General features: G+C 31.5%; 1 protein-coding gene across 2 annotated transcripts in view; it reads left to right on the top strand.

Annotated features, from left to right (window-relative positions):
* Tab2 (TAK1-associated binding protein 2) overlaps positions 1-13,621 on the top strand; it is a 47,324-nt gene that overhangs the window by 405 nt on the left and 33,298 nt on the right. The window lies entirely within an intron of this gene.

The raw sequence follows: 13,621 nt of genomic DNA, 5'->3' as shown, positions 1-13,621 counted from the left end.
TTTATCAAAGTCACCTGCTTTTCTATCACATTCTGTTTTATTATTTTTTCTCTTCTTTATTTTGTTTTAATGTGTGTGAGTGTTTGTTGTAGTTGACTTTTTGATTTTGACGTTCTCTTAACACCCCACTATAACAACAACAACAATAATAATAACACGGTAATTTTGCCAGTAGTGTGTACTTTAATCAAAAAATAAAGACCTGACTACGCAATTCAGTACATATTTTGATCTTTTTTTCCTCATCCCTACAATGGTTTTCAGCTTAATTTTTTTGTTGCTATTAATTATATGCGTTTGTGTGTGGTTTGGCTTGAATTTCCGCCGATAAGCAAAAATTATGCATAAGTATTTCATCATATAGTCAATAAAGATATCTGTATATTATATTCTTTATGTTTGTTCATATTTTATTTATCTGTTGTTATACTTTGTTTTTATTTATTTTTTATTTGTTTTGCTAAATTGTGTGATTTTTTTGTCGCAGCGGGTTTTTCCAATTTTTTTCTGGTCAGTTATTTTGTATGTACATAATTACAATAATTAGTTTGCGTTGAGAATTGTTCTTTACAATTTTTATGTATGATTTCTATTTTTGAGTTAAATTAAATAAAAAATCTTAGCTTGAGCTGTTTAAGCTCCAAATTTGATTATTTTTGTTGCAGATCGATCCTCCCTCTATCAAAAAAAAACTTTTTTTTTTTTTTGGCAAATTTGACCAATAAATTGTTCACTACTTCTATGAAGAATATTATACCCATATTAAAGTATAGTTTTGGTTTAAGGGGTTTTTTCGAATAGCTGGAACAACGCTTGTCACTTTTTAAAAATGTTTAAGCTCCAGTATAAGATGGTCATTATAGAAACAAATCATTAAGCATTTTATTAATGATGAGATGGGAGCCAAATATCCAGAGGCAAATGTTGGGCCATTTCCACAATTGTGGAAAATTCCTCCGAGTATCAACACTGAAAAATGCTAATTTTCCAAAAAAAAAAAATTAAAAATAGACGAAATTTTGAAAAAAAAGCGATGAAGGTGACAGATTCTTTGTCATTTCCTTTTAAAAGGAATTAAGTCTCATCCTGGCATCTGTCTTAATTTGTCCACAATTGCCGAAAATTCTTCTGAAGATCAACACTGAAAAAAAATTTTTTTTAAAAAAATATTAAAAATAGTCTGACAAATTTTTGGAAAACGTGCTATGGTAGCGACAATTACTGGGTCATTTTCCTTTAATATGAGGTATGTCTCATCCTGTCATCTCTCTTAGTTTGTCCACAATTGCCGAAAATTCTTCTGAGGATCAATATTAAAAAATAATTGTAAAAAAAAAAAAAAAATTAAAAATAGTCAGAGGAAATTTTGGAAAAAGATCGATAATGGTGACAAATGCTGGGTCATTTCCCTTTCAAATGAGGAATTTCTCATCTTGTCATCTATCTTAGTTTGTGTACAATTGCCGAAAATTCTTCCGAGGATCAGCACTGAAAAATGCTCATTTTCATAAAAATTTTAAAAATAGTCAGGCGAAATATTGGTAAATAATCTGGAATGGTGATAAATGCTGTGATATTTCCCTTTAAAATGAGATTTCTCTCATCCTGTCATCTATCATAGTTTGTCCACAATTGAAAAAAATTCCTCCGAGGATCAACATTGAAAAACGCTAATTTTCATAAAAAATTTAAAAATAGTCCGACGAAATTTTGGAAAAAGATCGATGGACGTGACACATACTGGTTCAATTCCCTTTAAAATTAGGTATGTGAACTCTCTCAGTTTGTCCACAATTGCCGAAAATTCTTCCGAGGATCAACACTGAAAAATATTCATTTTCATACAAATTTTTAAAATAGTTTGAAGAAATTTTTGAAAAAGAGCGATGATGGTGACAGAGTCTTTGTCATTTCTCTTAAAAATTAGCTACGTCTCATTCTGTCATCAATAGCCGAATAGCCGAAAATTCTTCTGAGGATCAATATTAGAAAAATTTTAATTTTCAAAAAAAAAAAAAAAAAAAAAAAATTTGACAAAATTTGGAAAAACAGCGATAATGGCGACAAATGCTTAACCATTTACCTTTAAAATGAGGTATGTCTCATCCTGTCATCCCTATTAGTTTGTCCACAATTGTCGAAAATTCTTCCGAGGATCAGCACTGAAAAATGCTCATTTTCATACAAATTTTAAAAATAGTCATGAAATATTGGTAAATATGCTATGATTGTAACAAATACGGGCTAATTTTACTTTGAAATGAGGTCCCATCCAGTCATCTATCATAGTTTGTCCACAATTGCCGAAATTTCTTCCGAGGATCAACACTGAAAAATGATAATTTTCATTAAAATTTTAAAAATAGTCTCACGAATTTTGATTTCAATAAATCGATGGTCGCCGTATGGCACGTACAGCTATTCCATTGAAACCACATCTCGCCCTGATCAATGTGATGCATATTTTCAAACCAAAAATTCACTGATCATGGTGCGATAAAGATCTCTATTGACCGTAACGCAAGTTTCCGCTTCATTTTTAAAGAAATAAGGTCCGATGATGCCATCAGCGTAAAAACCGCACCAAATGGTGAATTTTCCTGGATTTAATGGAGTCTAAAAGGTCGGTTTATTAGAAGAACCCATTAAGTCAAAAATAATTCTCCTCGCTGAACACAATTTTGCAATAAAACTGACAAACTAAATTTGGATAAGTTGGCGGAGTTGTTCAAGCGTCAAACTATGCATAATGATGTCCCGAGTAAACTGTTGATAAGTAATAAAAATGACAGCAGTATGACAGTTCGTTTGACAGTTAACCCTTTCGTAAGTTCTATCGGGTTTAAAATGATTAGAACATGGTGCGGTAAAGATCTTGGATTTTTAAGGGCCAACATTGTTTATCTTCGAAAAATCAACTGCAATAAGATCAGTGACTAGTTGTTTTTTTCTTTACGACAGTCTTATTTTGATAAAGCTACATGATTTTGAATGAAACTCTTTATTTTGTATTGAAATTTTTATTTGTTTTGGCAAACCTTAATTTGTTTGCTTAATTGTCTGCACATTTTAACATATTCCATTGTTCCATAATTTTTTGAAAAACAATATTTTCTCCTCAAAAAAAAAATTAAGCAAATTTGCCAAAACGGATTTGGGGTAACGTTTGCAAAATAAATGGAAAAAAAGAAAGAATGAAACAAATATAATTAATTGTCTACATGACAATTTTGACGTTGCAATATCGTTATCATTTGTTTCTTATCTGCCTGCCAGCCAGCTAGCCAGCCTAATGGCTTCATAACAGTCTGTAGATTCCACACAAAACATAAAGTGGGCCGTCATGTGTGAGGGGGTAATTCCCTGTTTTTTTTTCTTCTTTATCAACTACAAAATAAAAATAATAATATAAATAATACTAACAACAATTTATTTATTTACTTTTTAACATGAATACGTAATTAAGTTCATAAATATTCAATAAAAATGTTGATAAACAAAAAGTGTACACAATTTATAGCTTAATAAGTAAGTGATTCTGGGAAATTTGTTATCGCAATTTTATATTTTTTTGAGGTGTTGGTTTGGAGGTGTAATTTGTATATAAGTAAATAAGAAATGGTATAAAAAAGTGCCATAAATGCATAAAATTAATTGCAAAATTTTAAAGAATTTTAAAGCAATTTTGTTTCGTTAGCAGGCAGGAAGTAAATAAATTTAAAAAATTGAGTTGAAATTGAAAAAAAAAATGGGAAGGAAAACCATTATAATCTGCCATAGAAAAGACAATGTTTAACAATGGCTTCAGTTTTAAGGCTCTCTTATCGGAAATAGGATTCTAACTGATCCTACTTCAGTAACTGATTAACACGAAGTTGACTCTCTGAAAATTCAAAATAGTAGCTTCTTTATTATTTTTTGATTCTTAGAAGCCATCAAATAATGATGACACTTTAATTGTCATTTAACAAAGTATATCCAATCTATTGTGAATGATTGTCAAACTTACAATATAAAGCATGAGATGGGATTTACAATAAAAGTATAACTAATTCTACTTATCTAACTGATTAACACGAAATATAATCTATGGCTCTTTCTATTTTCTTTTTGATTCTTAGAACTCAACCAAAGTAAACCAATCTATTGTGAATAGAGTTGCCAAACGGGGAATCCCGTTCCCGAAAATCCCGGAGATCGGGATTTTTTAATTTGTATGCTATGTTTTTAAATAATAGGCAATGAGTTATAATTTTCTTAAGTTTCATCAAAATCGGCCCAAAAATATATAACATATCGCTATCTTTCCATGAGAAATTCCAAATATTGAAAAATTTGACTTTTTACCTTCACGATTTAAGGGTTAACGTCTTCCGATTTTAGTAAAACTCTCAGACTATATTTAGAATTATCTGGTCTAAAATATTCTGAATATCCTTTACTTAAAGATCAGTAAGGAAATTCGGGTCATTCGCCAAAATATGGCCAAAAAATTAGTTTTTCTCGAAAATCGCAAAATTTAAATCGCAGGTACCGAAAAACTATAGGAGTTATTGTCATACTTTTTTCATATTTTTATTCCTTATTATGTTCTCAATAAATCCCAATCTGATGATCAAAAAATTCTGAAATTTGTTTAACAAAATTTTTAAAAATTTGATATTGGAGTCAATATTCGCAATTTTATTTTTTGGAGCACTCAAGCTTTTTGCTAAATAAAAATTGCCTTTCAATTGTAAAGACATAATTATGTAAGCTTTTTTCTTATAATTTTCGGGATTTAGATTTCCCGAAACCCCGAGTCGGTATTTCGGGATTCTTTATTAAATCCCGAAACCCGGGATTTTCAAAAATCATTCCCGACTAGCATCTCTAATTGTGAATGATTGTGAAAATATAAGTTAGCCAAATCTAAAATGTTTTATTCTTAGAACCCAACTCTGATCGCTGATGATCTAAGCGTGCCTGCTTGGACATAGATTATAGATTCTTAGATGGTATTGTGTGGAATACACTTGTTATATAGCTGTATAGAAGAACTAAAGATCCATTGGAGATCTTACCATGGGTTAACCAATGTTCTCCCTGAATGAAAAGATCATATTAATAATTTTGACATTTTTACTGTTGTTCATTAGCTGTGTACAAGAATTTTATATCAATTTGAGATGTTACGATGGATTAACCAATGTTCTTCATTCATGACAAGATCATTTTAATCATGACATTATCATTTGAATGCTTCAATATTCATCTTAATACCAAATTCAAATCAAATGGGTTTGTTCAGTAGATGTTATTAAATAATTTGGTAAGATTTGATTTTTAGCTTTTATTTTTAAATATTTGTATAATATACATTTATTGTGATCTTTATCTGACCTTTTCCCATTTTTCTGGCAACATATGGATACCGAGTCAAAAGAACTGTACATCTTTTGAGGCTAAAAACGAATCAAGCCATTATCGGATACTATGATCCAAAGTGAAGAGTATCCCAGAGACATAGAGAGTGTTCTGCATAGATCAAAACAAATATTAGTCAAATATTAAACACTGTCTGGATTATAAAGGGGATGTGGCAAAACTTAGCAACCTCTTCATTTTAAATTCTTTTTTGAAGGTATTGAAAGATGTGGTCAAGCGTAGTCATGATGGAATATTACGGTTTCTTGTCTGTTCGCGTATTCTGTGCATTTTTCGCTTTTGTATGCTCGCTTTAAACAAATCAGTTGCGTAAGGTACAAGTTTCGGTGATGGTCTGGCAGCTTATAAAAGTAGGAACCAAATACAGAGAATTACCTTAGCGCCATGAATATTTGGCTTTGGTGTGGGTTCGGCTAGTTGGCCGCGCTTTATATTCGATCAATTACGCTTCGGGTTATCGTAATGTATTCATTTTTCATCGCAAGTATGGATTCGGTGCAAAATTTATTTTCTTTTATAACGTTCAAGCAGCATTTTAGACATGCAAAATCGTATGTCAAGGTCTCTTGGCTTCAATTCTATTTGATTACCTTCCAATGAATTTCCATGCTCTTGTTGAGTTTTACAACAATCTTCATGGAGTAATGCCTCCAATTCTTGGTCTTCAAACTTTGTTGGCTGGCCTAGGCTATCTGTATCTTCCGTGAACCAAACAAACAATCTTAAAAAAGTAAAGCAAAACTTCTCGTATATGACGACAAATTCTCGCACAAGATTCGATATTTCCAAAGCTAAAAAAAACTTTTGTTTTTACATTATAATATTCAATAACTAAGTAAGAATAAATTACAGATATGTACCATTCAAAATGAAATATTAACTATTTAAAACAAAAACCGCGTTCAAAAAATACGCCATCGATTTAAGTCAGACAATCAATAGAAGAGAGAGGAAGAAAATCTTTCCAATCTCCTCTCTCATAAACAAATTGAAGACTTGCGAACACAAAATTAGCTGTCTTGAAGTAGATTTTTCGGTTCTGTCCAAATCATAGCTACACCAAACTTCAAATGACTATGAGAAACACGTATTTCAATTACCTTCAGATGGATTAAGGCCCTGAATAAGCCGTGTGTTCCAAATATTGTGTTGAAAGTGTGTAGAGAACATTTAAGACAGAGGGAAAGCGGTAAACCAATGTCTTAAATGTTCTATTGTGAATGATGTGAATAATAAAGTTGGGGAACTCCTTATCTCTAAAGTTGTTTACAATTCCTTTAGCACTGTTTATTCTCTTACTTGCAAATGTTTGAATTAATAACGAAATCATATTAGAAAAGCTGAGATATTTCTTAATTTACAACAGTCTAATAGTCTACGTATTAAAACAACTAGAAGTCTTATTTTGAATTGAATCAAAAACAAACCTACTATTGTGAATGATGTGAAAAAAACTTGACAGTTCTTTATCTCTAACGTTGTTTACTATGTCTTTAGCATTGATTATTCTTTAATTTGCAACAGGGTGTACAAATCATTATTGATTAATTGTTTAAATCAAACACTTTAGACAACCGTAAGTTTTGTAGACAACAGAAAGTTTGCAAAAAGAAACACAAACACTAGCACAAAATAATTAAATAAACATTTATGTAATTTTTTTTATTTGTTTGTTCTGGTCTGTTACCAAGTACATATATTTTCAATATTTATTGTTTTCAAAATAGTTTAAAGGTAAAACAAACAAATAAACAATCTTAATGGAAAAAGTGATAAGAAAAGTGTAAAAAAAATAAATAATCAAACCCCTCAATCTATAAAATGGCAATCTAGTTTTGTTCTCAATAAAAAATGTATACAAAATGAAAAAAATTGTTAAATTGAAGGATATAGTTATCTTAATAAATACTTTAGCAAATTGTTAAAAAAAATAAATACCTAACCCATCAATCTACAAAATGACAATCTATTTTTGTTCTCAATAAAAAATCTACCAACATGGATTCAGATTATTGAAATCTTTTCATCCATTTTTTTAAATACTATATGCTATATATACTGTAATTATCATTCTATTCTAGAATTTTGTTGTTATTGTTGCTGTGTTTTGATATAAAAATATATATTTTTAATTACTTTATTATTAGAATTTATCTTTTAAGAGATAATAATTCCGTTTTTTTTTTTTTTTGAAAACACCACATTATTATTATTATTATTATTTTTTTTGTTGGTTTATATTTCGTGTTGTATTTTAAGGAGAGAAAATAGAATAGAACAACAAATATTATTGTATAAAAATATTATAAATGACGTCAGTTCGGTATTTGACTGACGTCCGAAATTCCATAAAACGCCTCTTCAAGTCAGAGTGGCGCGCGAGAAAATAACAAAGATGTATTTTTCTTTTTTATTTATTTTTTTTATTTTACCCTACAATATTTGTTCGAGTGTTCGATTGTTCTGATGACAGTTTTAAGATCAAAGGGAATTAATATACTAAAGAGGAATTGTTTTGTATTGTTTAGGAGATTTTAGTTGGCTTTTAGCCGAATTTATTTATATTATTTTGAATACATTTTTTTTAGTTAAGAAAATAAGTACAATAATATTTAGACAATTAAGAAAATAAAGCTTCGTTGTAAGTGTTGGAATCACCTTTATCAGTTCATAACTTTTATCTTTGGAAAAATCTGTAAAGCAGCCGGTTTCAACGTGCTAAAGATGGTTTATGCGGTTCAGAAGTGATGATTTTGACATGGAAGACAAAGATCGCCCAGGCCAGCCAACAAATTTTTAAGATCAAGAATTAGGGGCATTACTACACGTAAAACTCAACAAGAGCTTGCAAAATCATTGGGAGCTACTCAAACAGCAATTTCAAGACGTTTTCGAGCATGAGGATTCATCCAAAACCAGGGAAATTGGTTACCATACGAATTGAAGCTGAGAGACGTTGAAAGACGATTTTGCATGTCCAAAGAAAATCATTTTTGCACCGAATCATTATTTGCGATAGAAAATGGATCCATTACGATAACCCGAAGCGTAAGAGATCATAAGTGAAGCCCGGCCAACCAGCCGAATCCATAACAAAGCTAAACATCCATGGCGCTAAGGTAATGCTGTGTATTTGGTGGTAGCAAAAGGAATGAATGAACTGTTGAAATCTGACCAGACCATCATAGGGAAACTGTACCGAATGTAACTGAATCGTTTGAAGAAGCATTGGCCGACAAACGCCAGCCGCCAGATATGAAACTGTAATATTCCATTATGACAACGCTCGACCACTTATTGCAATACCTGGTAAAAACTATTTAGAAGAAGTGGTTGGGAAGTTTTGCCTCATCCCGCTTTATAGTCCAGACCATGCCTCATCCTACTACTATTTGTTTAGATCGATGCAGAACGCTCTCTCTAAGTTAGGCTTCTCTTCTTGTTTTTCCATCTTGAACTAAAATTTTTTTTAGAGGGATCAGGGAAAAAGTCTCAGACCGACAAGCAGAAATTTCTGAAACTGCATCCACTTTCAGGATGCAGTTTGGATCGCATATATCTCCCATAAATCTTTTCGATACTGGGGTTTACTGGGCATGAGAGAAGAAGATGAAAAACTGTAATATTTCTTGTTTCTATTACCCTATGGAGAAACGAATGAAATCAAGATACTGCGGTTTGGAGGGAGGCTCTGTAATATTTTTTGTTTCTATTACCCGCCTTTAATTGTAAAATGATCACAACTAGCATTCTACTGAGAAACACCAACGAAAAAAGAACACAGAAATTCCTGATTTTATATATAGATAAGCTCTCTGGAGACAGTTTGAATCGCATCTAGTTCGCATGATACTGAGGTTTGGAGGACATGAAAGGAAGAGATGATATAAGAAGAGATGTAATATTGCTTGTTTTTATTACCCGTTTTTAATTATATTAGTACAGAGAAATTCTTGAAATTAAAAAGATCAGCTCTCAGGACTTTGATTGTTTGGAGGTCTGAGAGGAGGAGATGAGACACTAACATTTCATGTTTCTATTCCCCTCGTTTAATTGTATAAATTAAAGGAGAAATTCTTGAAATTAAAGAGATCAGCTCTCAGGCTTGGATTGCATCTAGCATGCATGACTCTTTTCGAAACATGCAGTTCAGAGGTCTGAGAGGAGGAGATGAGACACTAACATTTCATGTTTCTAGTCCCCTGGTTTAATTGTAAAAAATCACAACTACCATCCTACTGGGAAACCCCAACGAAAAACAATAGAGAAGTTATTCAAATTAAATAGATCGGCTCCTAGGAGACAGCTATCGATAACATCTATCTTGCATGAATCTCTTCGATATTGAACTGTCTCTTGTTTCTATTTCTCGCGTTTAATTCATCGTATTGGGGAAACTCCAATGAAAAAGTAACGGAGAAATTACTGAATAAATAGATAATTTCTTAGGAGACATGTTGGAACGCATCTAGCTTATCTGAATCTTTTTCGATACTCTGGTTGGGTGGTCTGAGATGAGGAGATGAGACATTTTAATATTTATTGTTTCTATTCCCCGCATTTTATTCATCTTATTGGGAAACTCCAACGAAAATGTAACGGAGAAATTGCAGAAATTAAGTGATCAGCTCTTAGGAGACAATTTGGGCGCATCTTTTCGTTACTGAGGTTTGAGGAGGGGATGTGATACTTTAATGTTTCTTGTTTCTATTCCTCGCTTTTAATTCATCCTGTTGGGAAATCCCAACGACAAAGTAACGGAGAAATTACTGAAATTAAATAGATCAGATCCTAGGAGACTACCTCTCGTGAAACTTTTCGATACCACGATTTGAGGAGGAGATATTGGTTCCTGTTTAAATTCCCGATTTCTCAAGAGACAGGTTACAATGCATCTAGCTTGCCTGAATCTCTCCGATACGGTGATCGTTTAATTCATCCCATTGGGAAGCCCCAACGAAAAAAGAAACGAAATCAAATAGATCATGGGGATGCTCTCTAAATACTGAAATCAAATAGATCATGAGGATACTCTCTAACTCGATTTGAAAGGAAATCTTTTCGAATTACAATGTATTTCGAAATTCGAATTTCGAACATTTTAGTTTGAGGAGGAGATGTGCTACTGTAATGTTTCTTGTTTCTATTCCTCAACGAAAAAGTAACGGAGAAGTTACTGAAATTAAATAGATCATTTTTCTGGAGGAACTTGGATCGCTTAAATCTCTTCGATACTGAGGTTTGGTTTTTTTTTAGGGAAACGAGATTGGACCTAAATGACCTCAGGGACTCGGTTTAGAAATCGCCAGAGACATTTGGTTTTTAGGCTTTTCACAGCTTTTTAAAAAGATTTACCAACTCTTCTATTATTTTAGGGAAACGATTGGAAATTTTACTCTCATTTGTCCAGGCTTATTAACTAATTTATTGTTACTAAATTGTACTTGAATTCAAATATAACGATTTTAACGGCTGATTTAAAAGTAGCACAATGCTTTCAAATAGCAGTGCTGTAATAGCAAACTGTAACATATATGTGGGCATTATTATCATTGAATTAAAAAGCTTTCAGTTGACCATTGATCGTAAGTATGGGAACGCTGTTTGCTGCGACCGTATATTCGAATTCGAATATTCAGTTGAAGAACATTGTAGAAAGTACACCACAGATGGCGTATGTATTAGAAAGTTCTAGACAGCTAAAGAGCAATCTAGAGTGCAGATGGCAGTGTTATAAATAGTGGCAGAGGTTGCAGTCGTTAGTCAGTTTTATTAGAGACGCTTTTCGAATAAACATCAACTGAGTGCCTTAAAGTGTGCTGTATTTTTCAAGTGAATTCGTTTACATTATAAAGTGTATCTGTATTTCTGCGAATTTATAAACGTGTATAAAAAAACATTGAGTGACTATTTAATTCTGTTATTGTACATTTTTAAATAAATAAAGAGTTGTTACAATTTTCAAACTACAAACTACAAAAGTATACGGTTTATTTAAAGGAAACAAACCAACGTTTTGAAAAGGTTAAAACGTAACATTATTAAAGAAAAGTTCTTTATTTTCTTTTGCCTACTAAACATTTAAATCCACATTATAGCACATCTCAAAGTCCATGTTTACTTCTTTAAATCTATTTTCGTGCATTGTTTTATTTTGTTTTGTCTTGTGTTGATTTTTTTTTATTTCTTAACTAATTTTATTTTTGTTGATTTAATTTATGATATTTTTCTCTAAAATTGATTTGTTATAATTTATAGAACAAACGTACTATAGAAAACATATAAAATTATTACTCTTTTTATTGTTTTTCTATTTGAGTACATCTCATTATAAAAATTCTTGTTGTTTGTTTTTTTTTTTTTAATTTGCTTTTCTGTTTTTATTCTTTCAAAAGATCATTTATTAAGTGAAAGTTTATGTTCGAATCACATTCTTTTCTCTACAACCCTTTGCATACACATTTTTGTTTGTTTTTAATTTGAAATTAAGTTTATTTTTCAAAATTATTTTCGTATACAATTCAAAAAAAAAAAAAATATTGCTGTTTCCGGTCTAGCACCCAATTTGAGAGCAAAATAGAAAAAAAGATTCTGAAAATGCCAAGTTAGTTTTGCAAAATTTGATGTATCGATTCGTTATAGTTGTTATTTTTTAAATACAGAAAATATTTCAATATTGATGCTTTTTATTATTATTTCAATGAATGTTTGGTTGGTTTGTTTAACTCGTGTGCTGCTATAGGCCAGGTGCTACTTGTGTTTTTATGCCAAACACTATTGCCGAAATAACAACAGCAACAACAACAACAGCACGAAAATATCACCTGTCTGTCTATCAATTTGTTAGTCTGTCTTTTTGACTTGTATGTATGTTTTTGTTTTTCTTGTTGGTTTGTTTTTGTTTTGTTGACGTTTTCAACGCCGTCTTGGCTGGCATGTGGGTGGGTGTATAAATGCGCCAAAAATAGATGAATTTTCATAATTAAGGGTTTTTTTTTTGGTTGCTTGATAGTTTATTTCTGAAAAATATTTGAGAAACAAAATTGCAACGAAATTTCTATGTATAGTTTCTTGATTTAATTAAAAACATGTCATGTCCAATACATGGAAAATGATTTATTTCTATACAGCAGCAAAGTGGAAATTTTGTTACTTTGTTTCAGAAAAACATGCATGATTTTGGCTTAAGCAATATATTGGCCGATTTCCTTATATTCAAAGATTTTGAAATAAGAATCGATAGAACGAGAGAATCTAAACAGAAACCATACTGATGATTGTTATTTTTGCTTGAACAATGTGACACCATCCTGCTGAAACTATCAGCCCAATAAGGAAAAAAAATTCACGGGGAGTTTTTTCCCTTTTCGTTTTTTTAACATAGAATTTGAATAGGAAAAATGAGAAAAGGGAAAAAACTCCCGGGGAATTTTTTTGCATAATTGTGCTGTATATGTCCTTCGGCCCATTCACCAAAAGTACGGCGCGAACGATGATCATGAGACTGTAGGAGTTCAATCTTGTAAGCACGCAAACCAATATCCCTACTTAAAATTTTCCATAAAATGGATGGACACAGGTTTAATTGACGAATAGCTCTGGAGTAAGTCTATTCATGATAAAATACCAAACTAACCTCAAAATAACCGAGAACTGTCAAATCAGCTGTCACAGAAAACAATGCTGCCAATTTAGATGGATAAATAATAATATTTTCTGTTATTCGCGATGTTGACCTTCAAGTGTTTCATTCCATCTCTTTGAATCTACTTCAAAGCTTCATATACAATGGATCCTGTACCTCTGTAGACTTTCTTCAAACACAATAAGGTTTGAACTGGCATGATTATATTGGATTACTCTTGCGTGATAATCTATTGTCAACATGACATTGTATATATCACTTGGAATACCTTCATTTCCTATAGTAGATGGTGTTTCGAGGTTTTCTTTGGCATCCTGTGACTTTTCTTGGAGTTGTGTTGTTATCAACTATGAATATTCCCCAACTGACTATGACTTTATGAAATTTTTCCACTGGGACAGCATAAGTGAATCGTCTTGTTGGAAGACATGAAGATAATTGTGAAGTTAAGATTCGTGTTCAGCTTTCTATCATGTGTTTGTGCGGTCTTCACCACTATAAGGGGTTAATCGAGAATAAACTTGAAAGATGACACAATGCTGTAGCACT

This window comes from Calliphora vicina, chromosome 5 (genome assembly GCF_958450345.1).
Source record: "Calliphora vicina chromosome 5, idCalVici1.1, whole genome shotgun sequence".
In the NCBI taxonomy this organism is placed as follows: domain Eukaryota; kingdom Metazoa; phylum Arthropoda; class Insecta; order Diptera; family Calliphoridae; genus Calliphora; species Calliphora vicina.
This window is presented reverse-complemented; position numbering and strand designations above follow the sequence as displayed.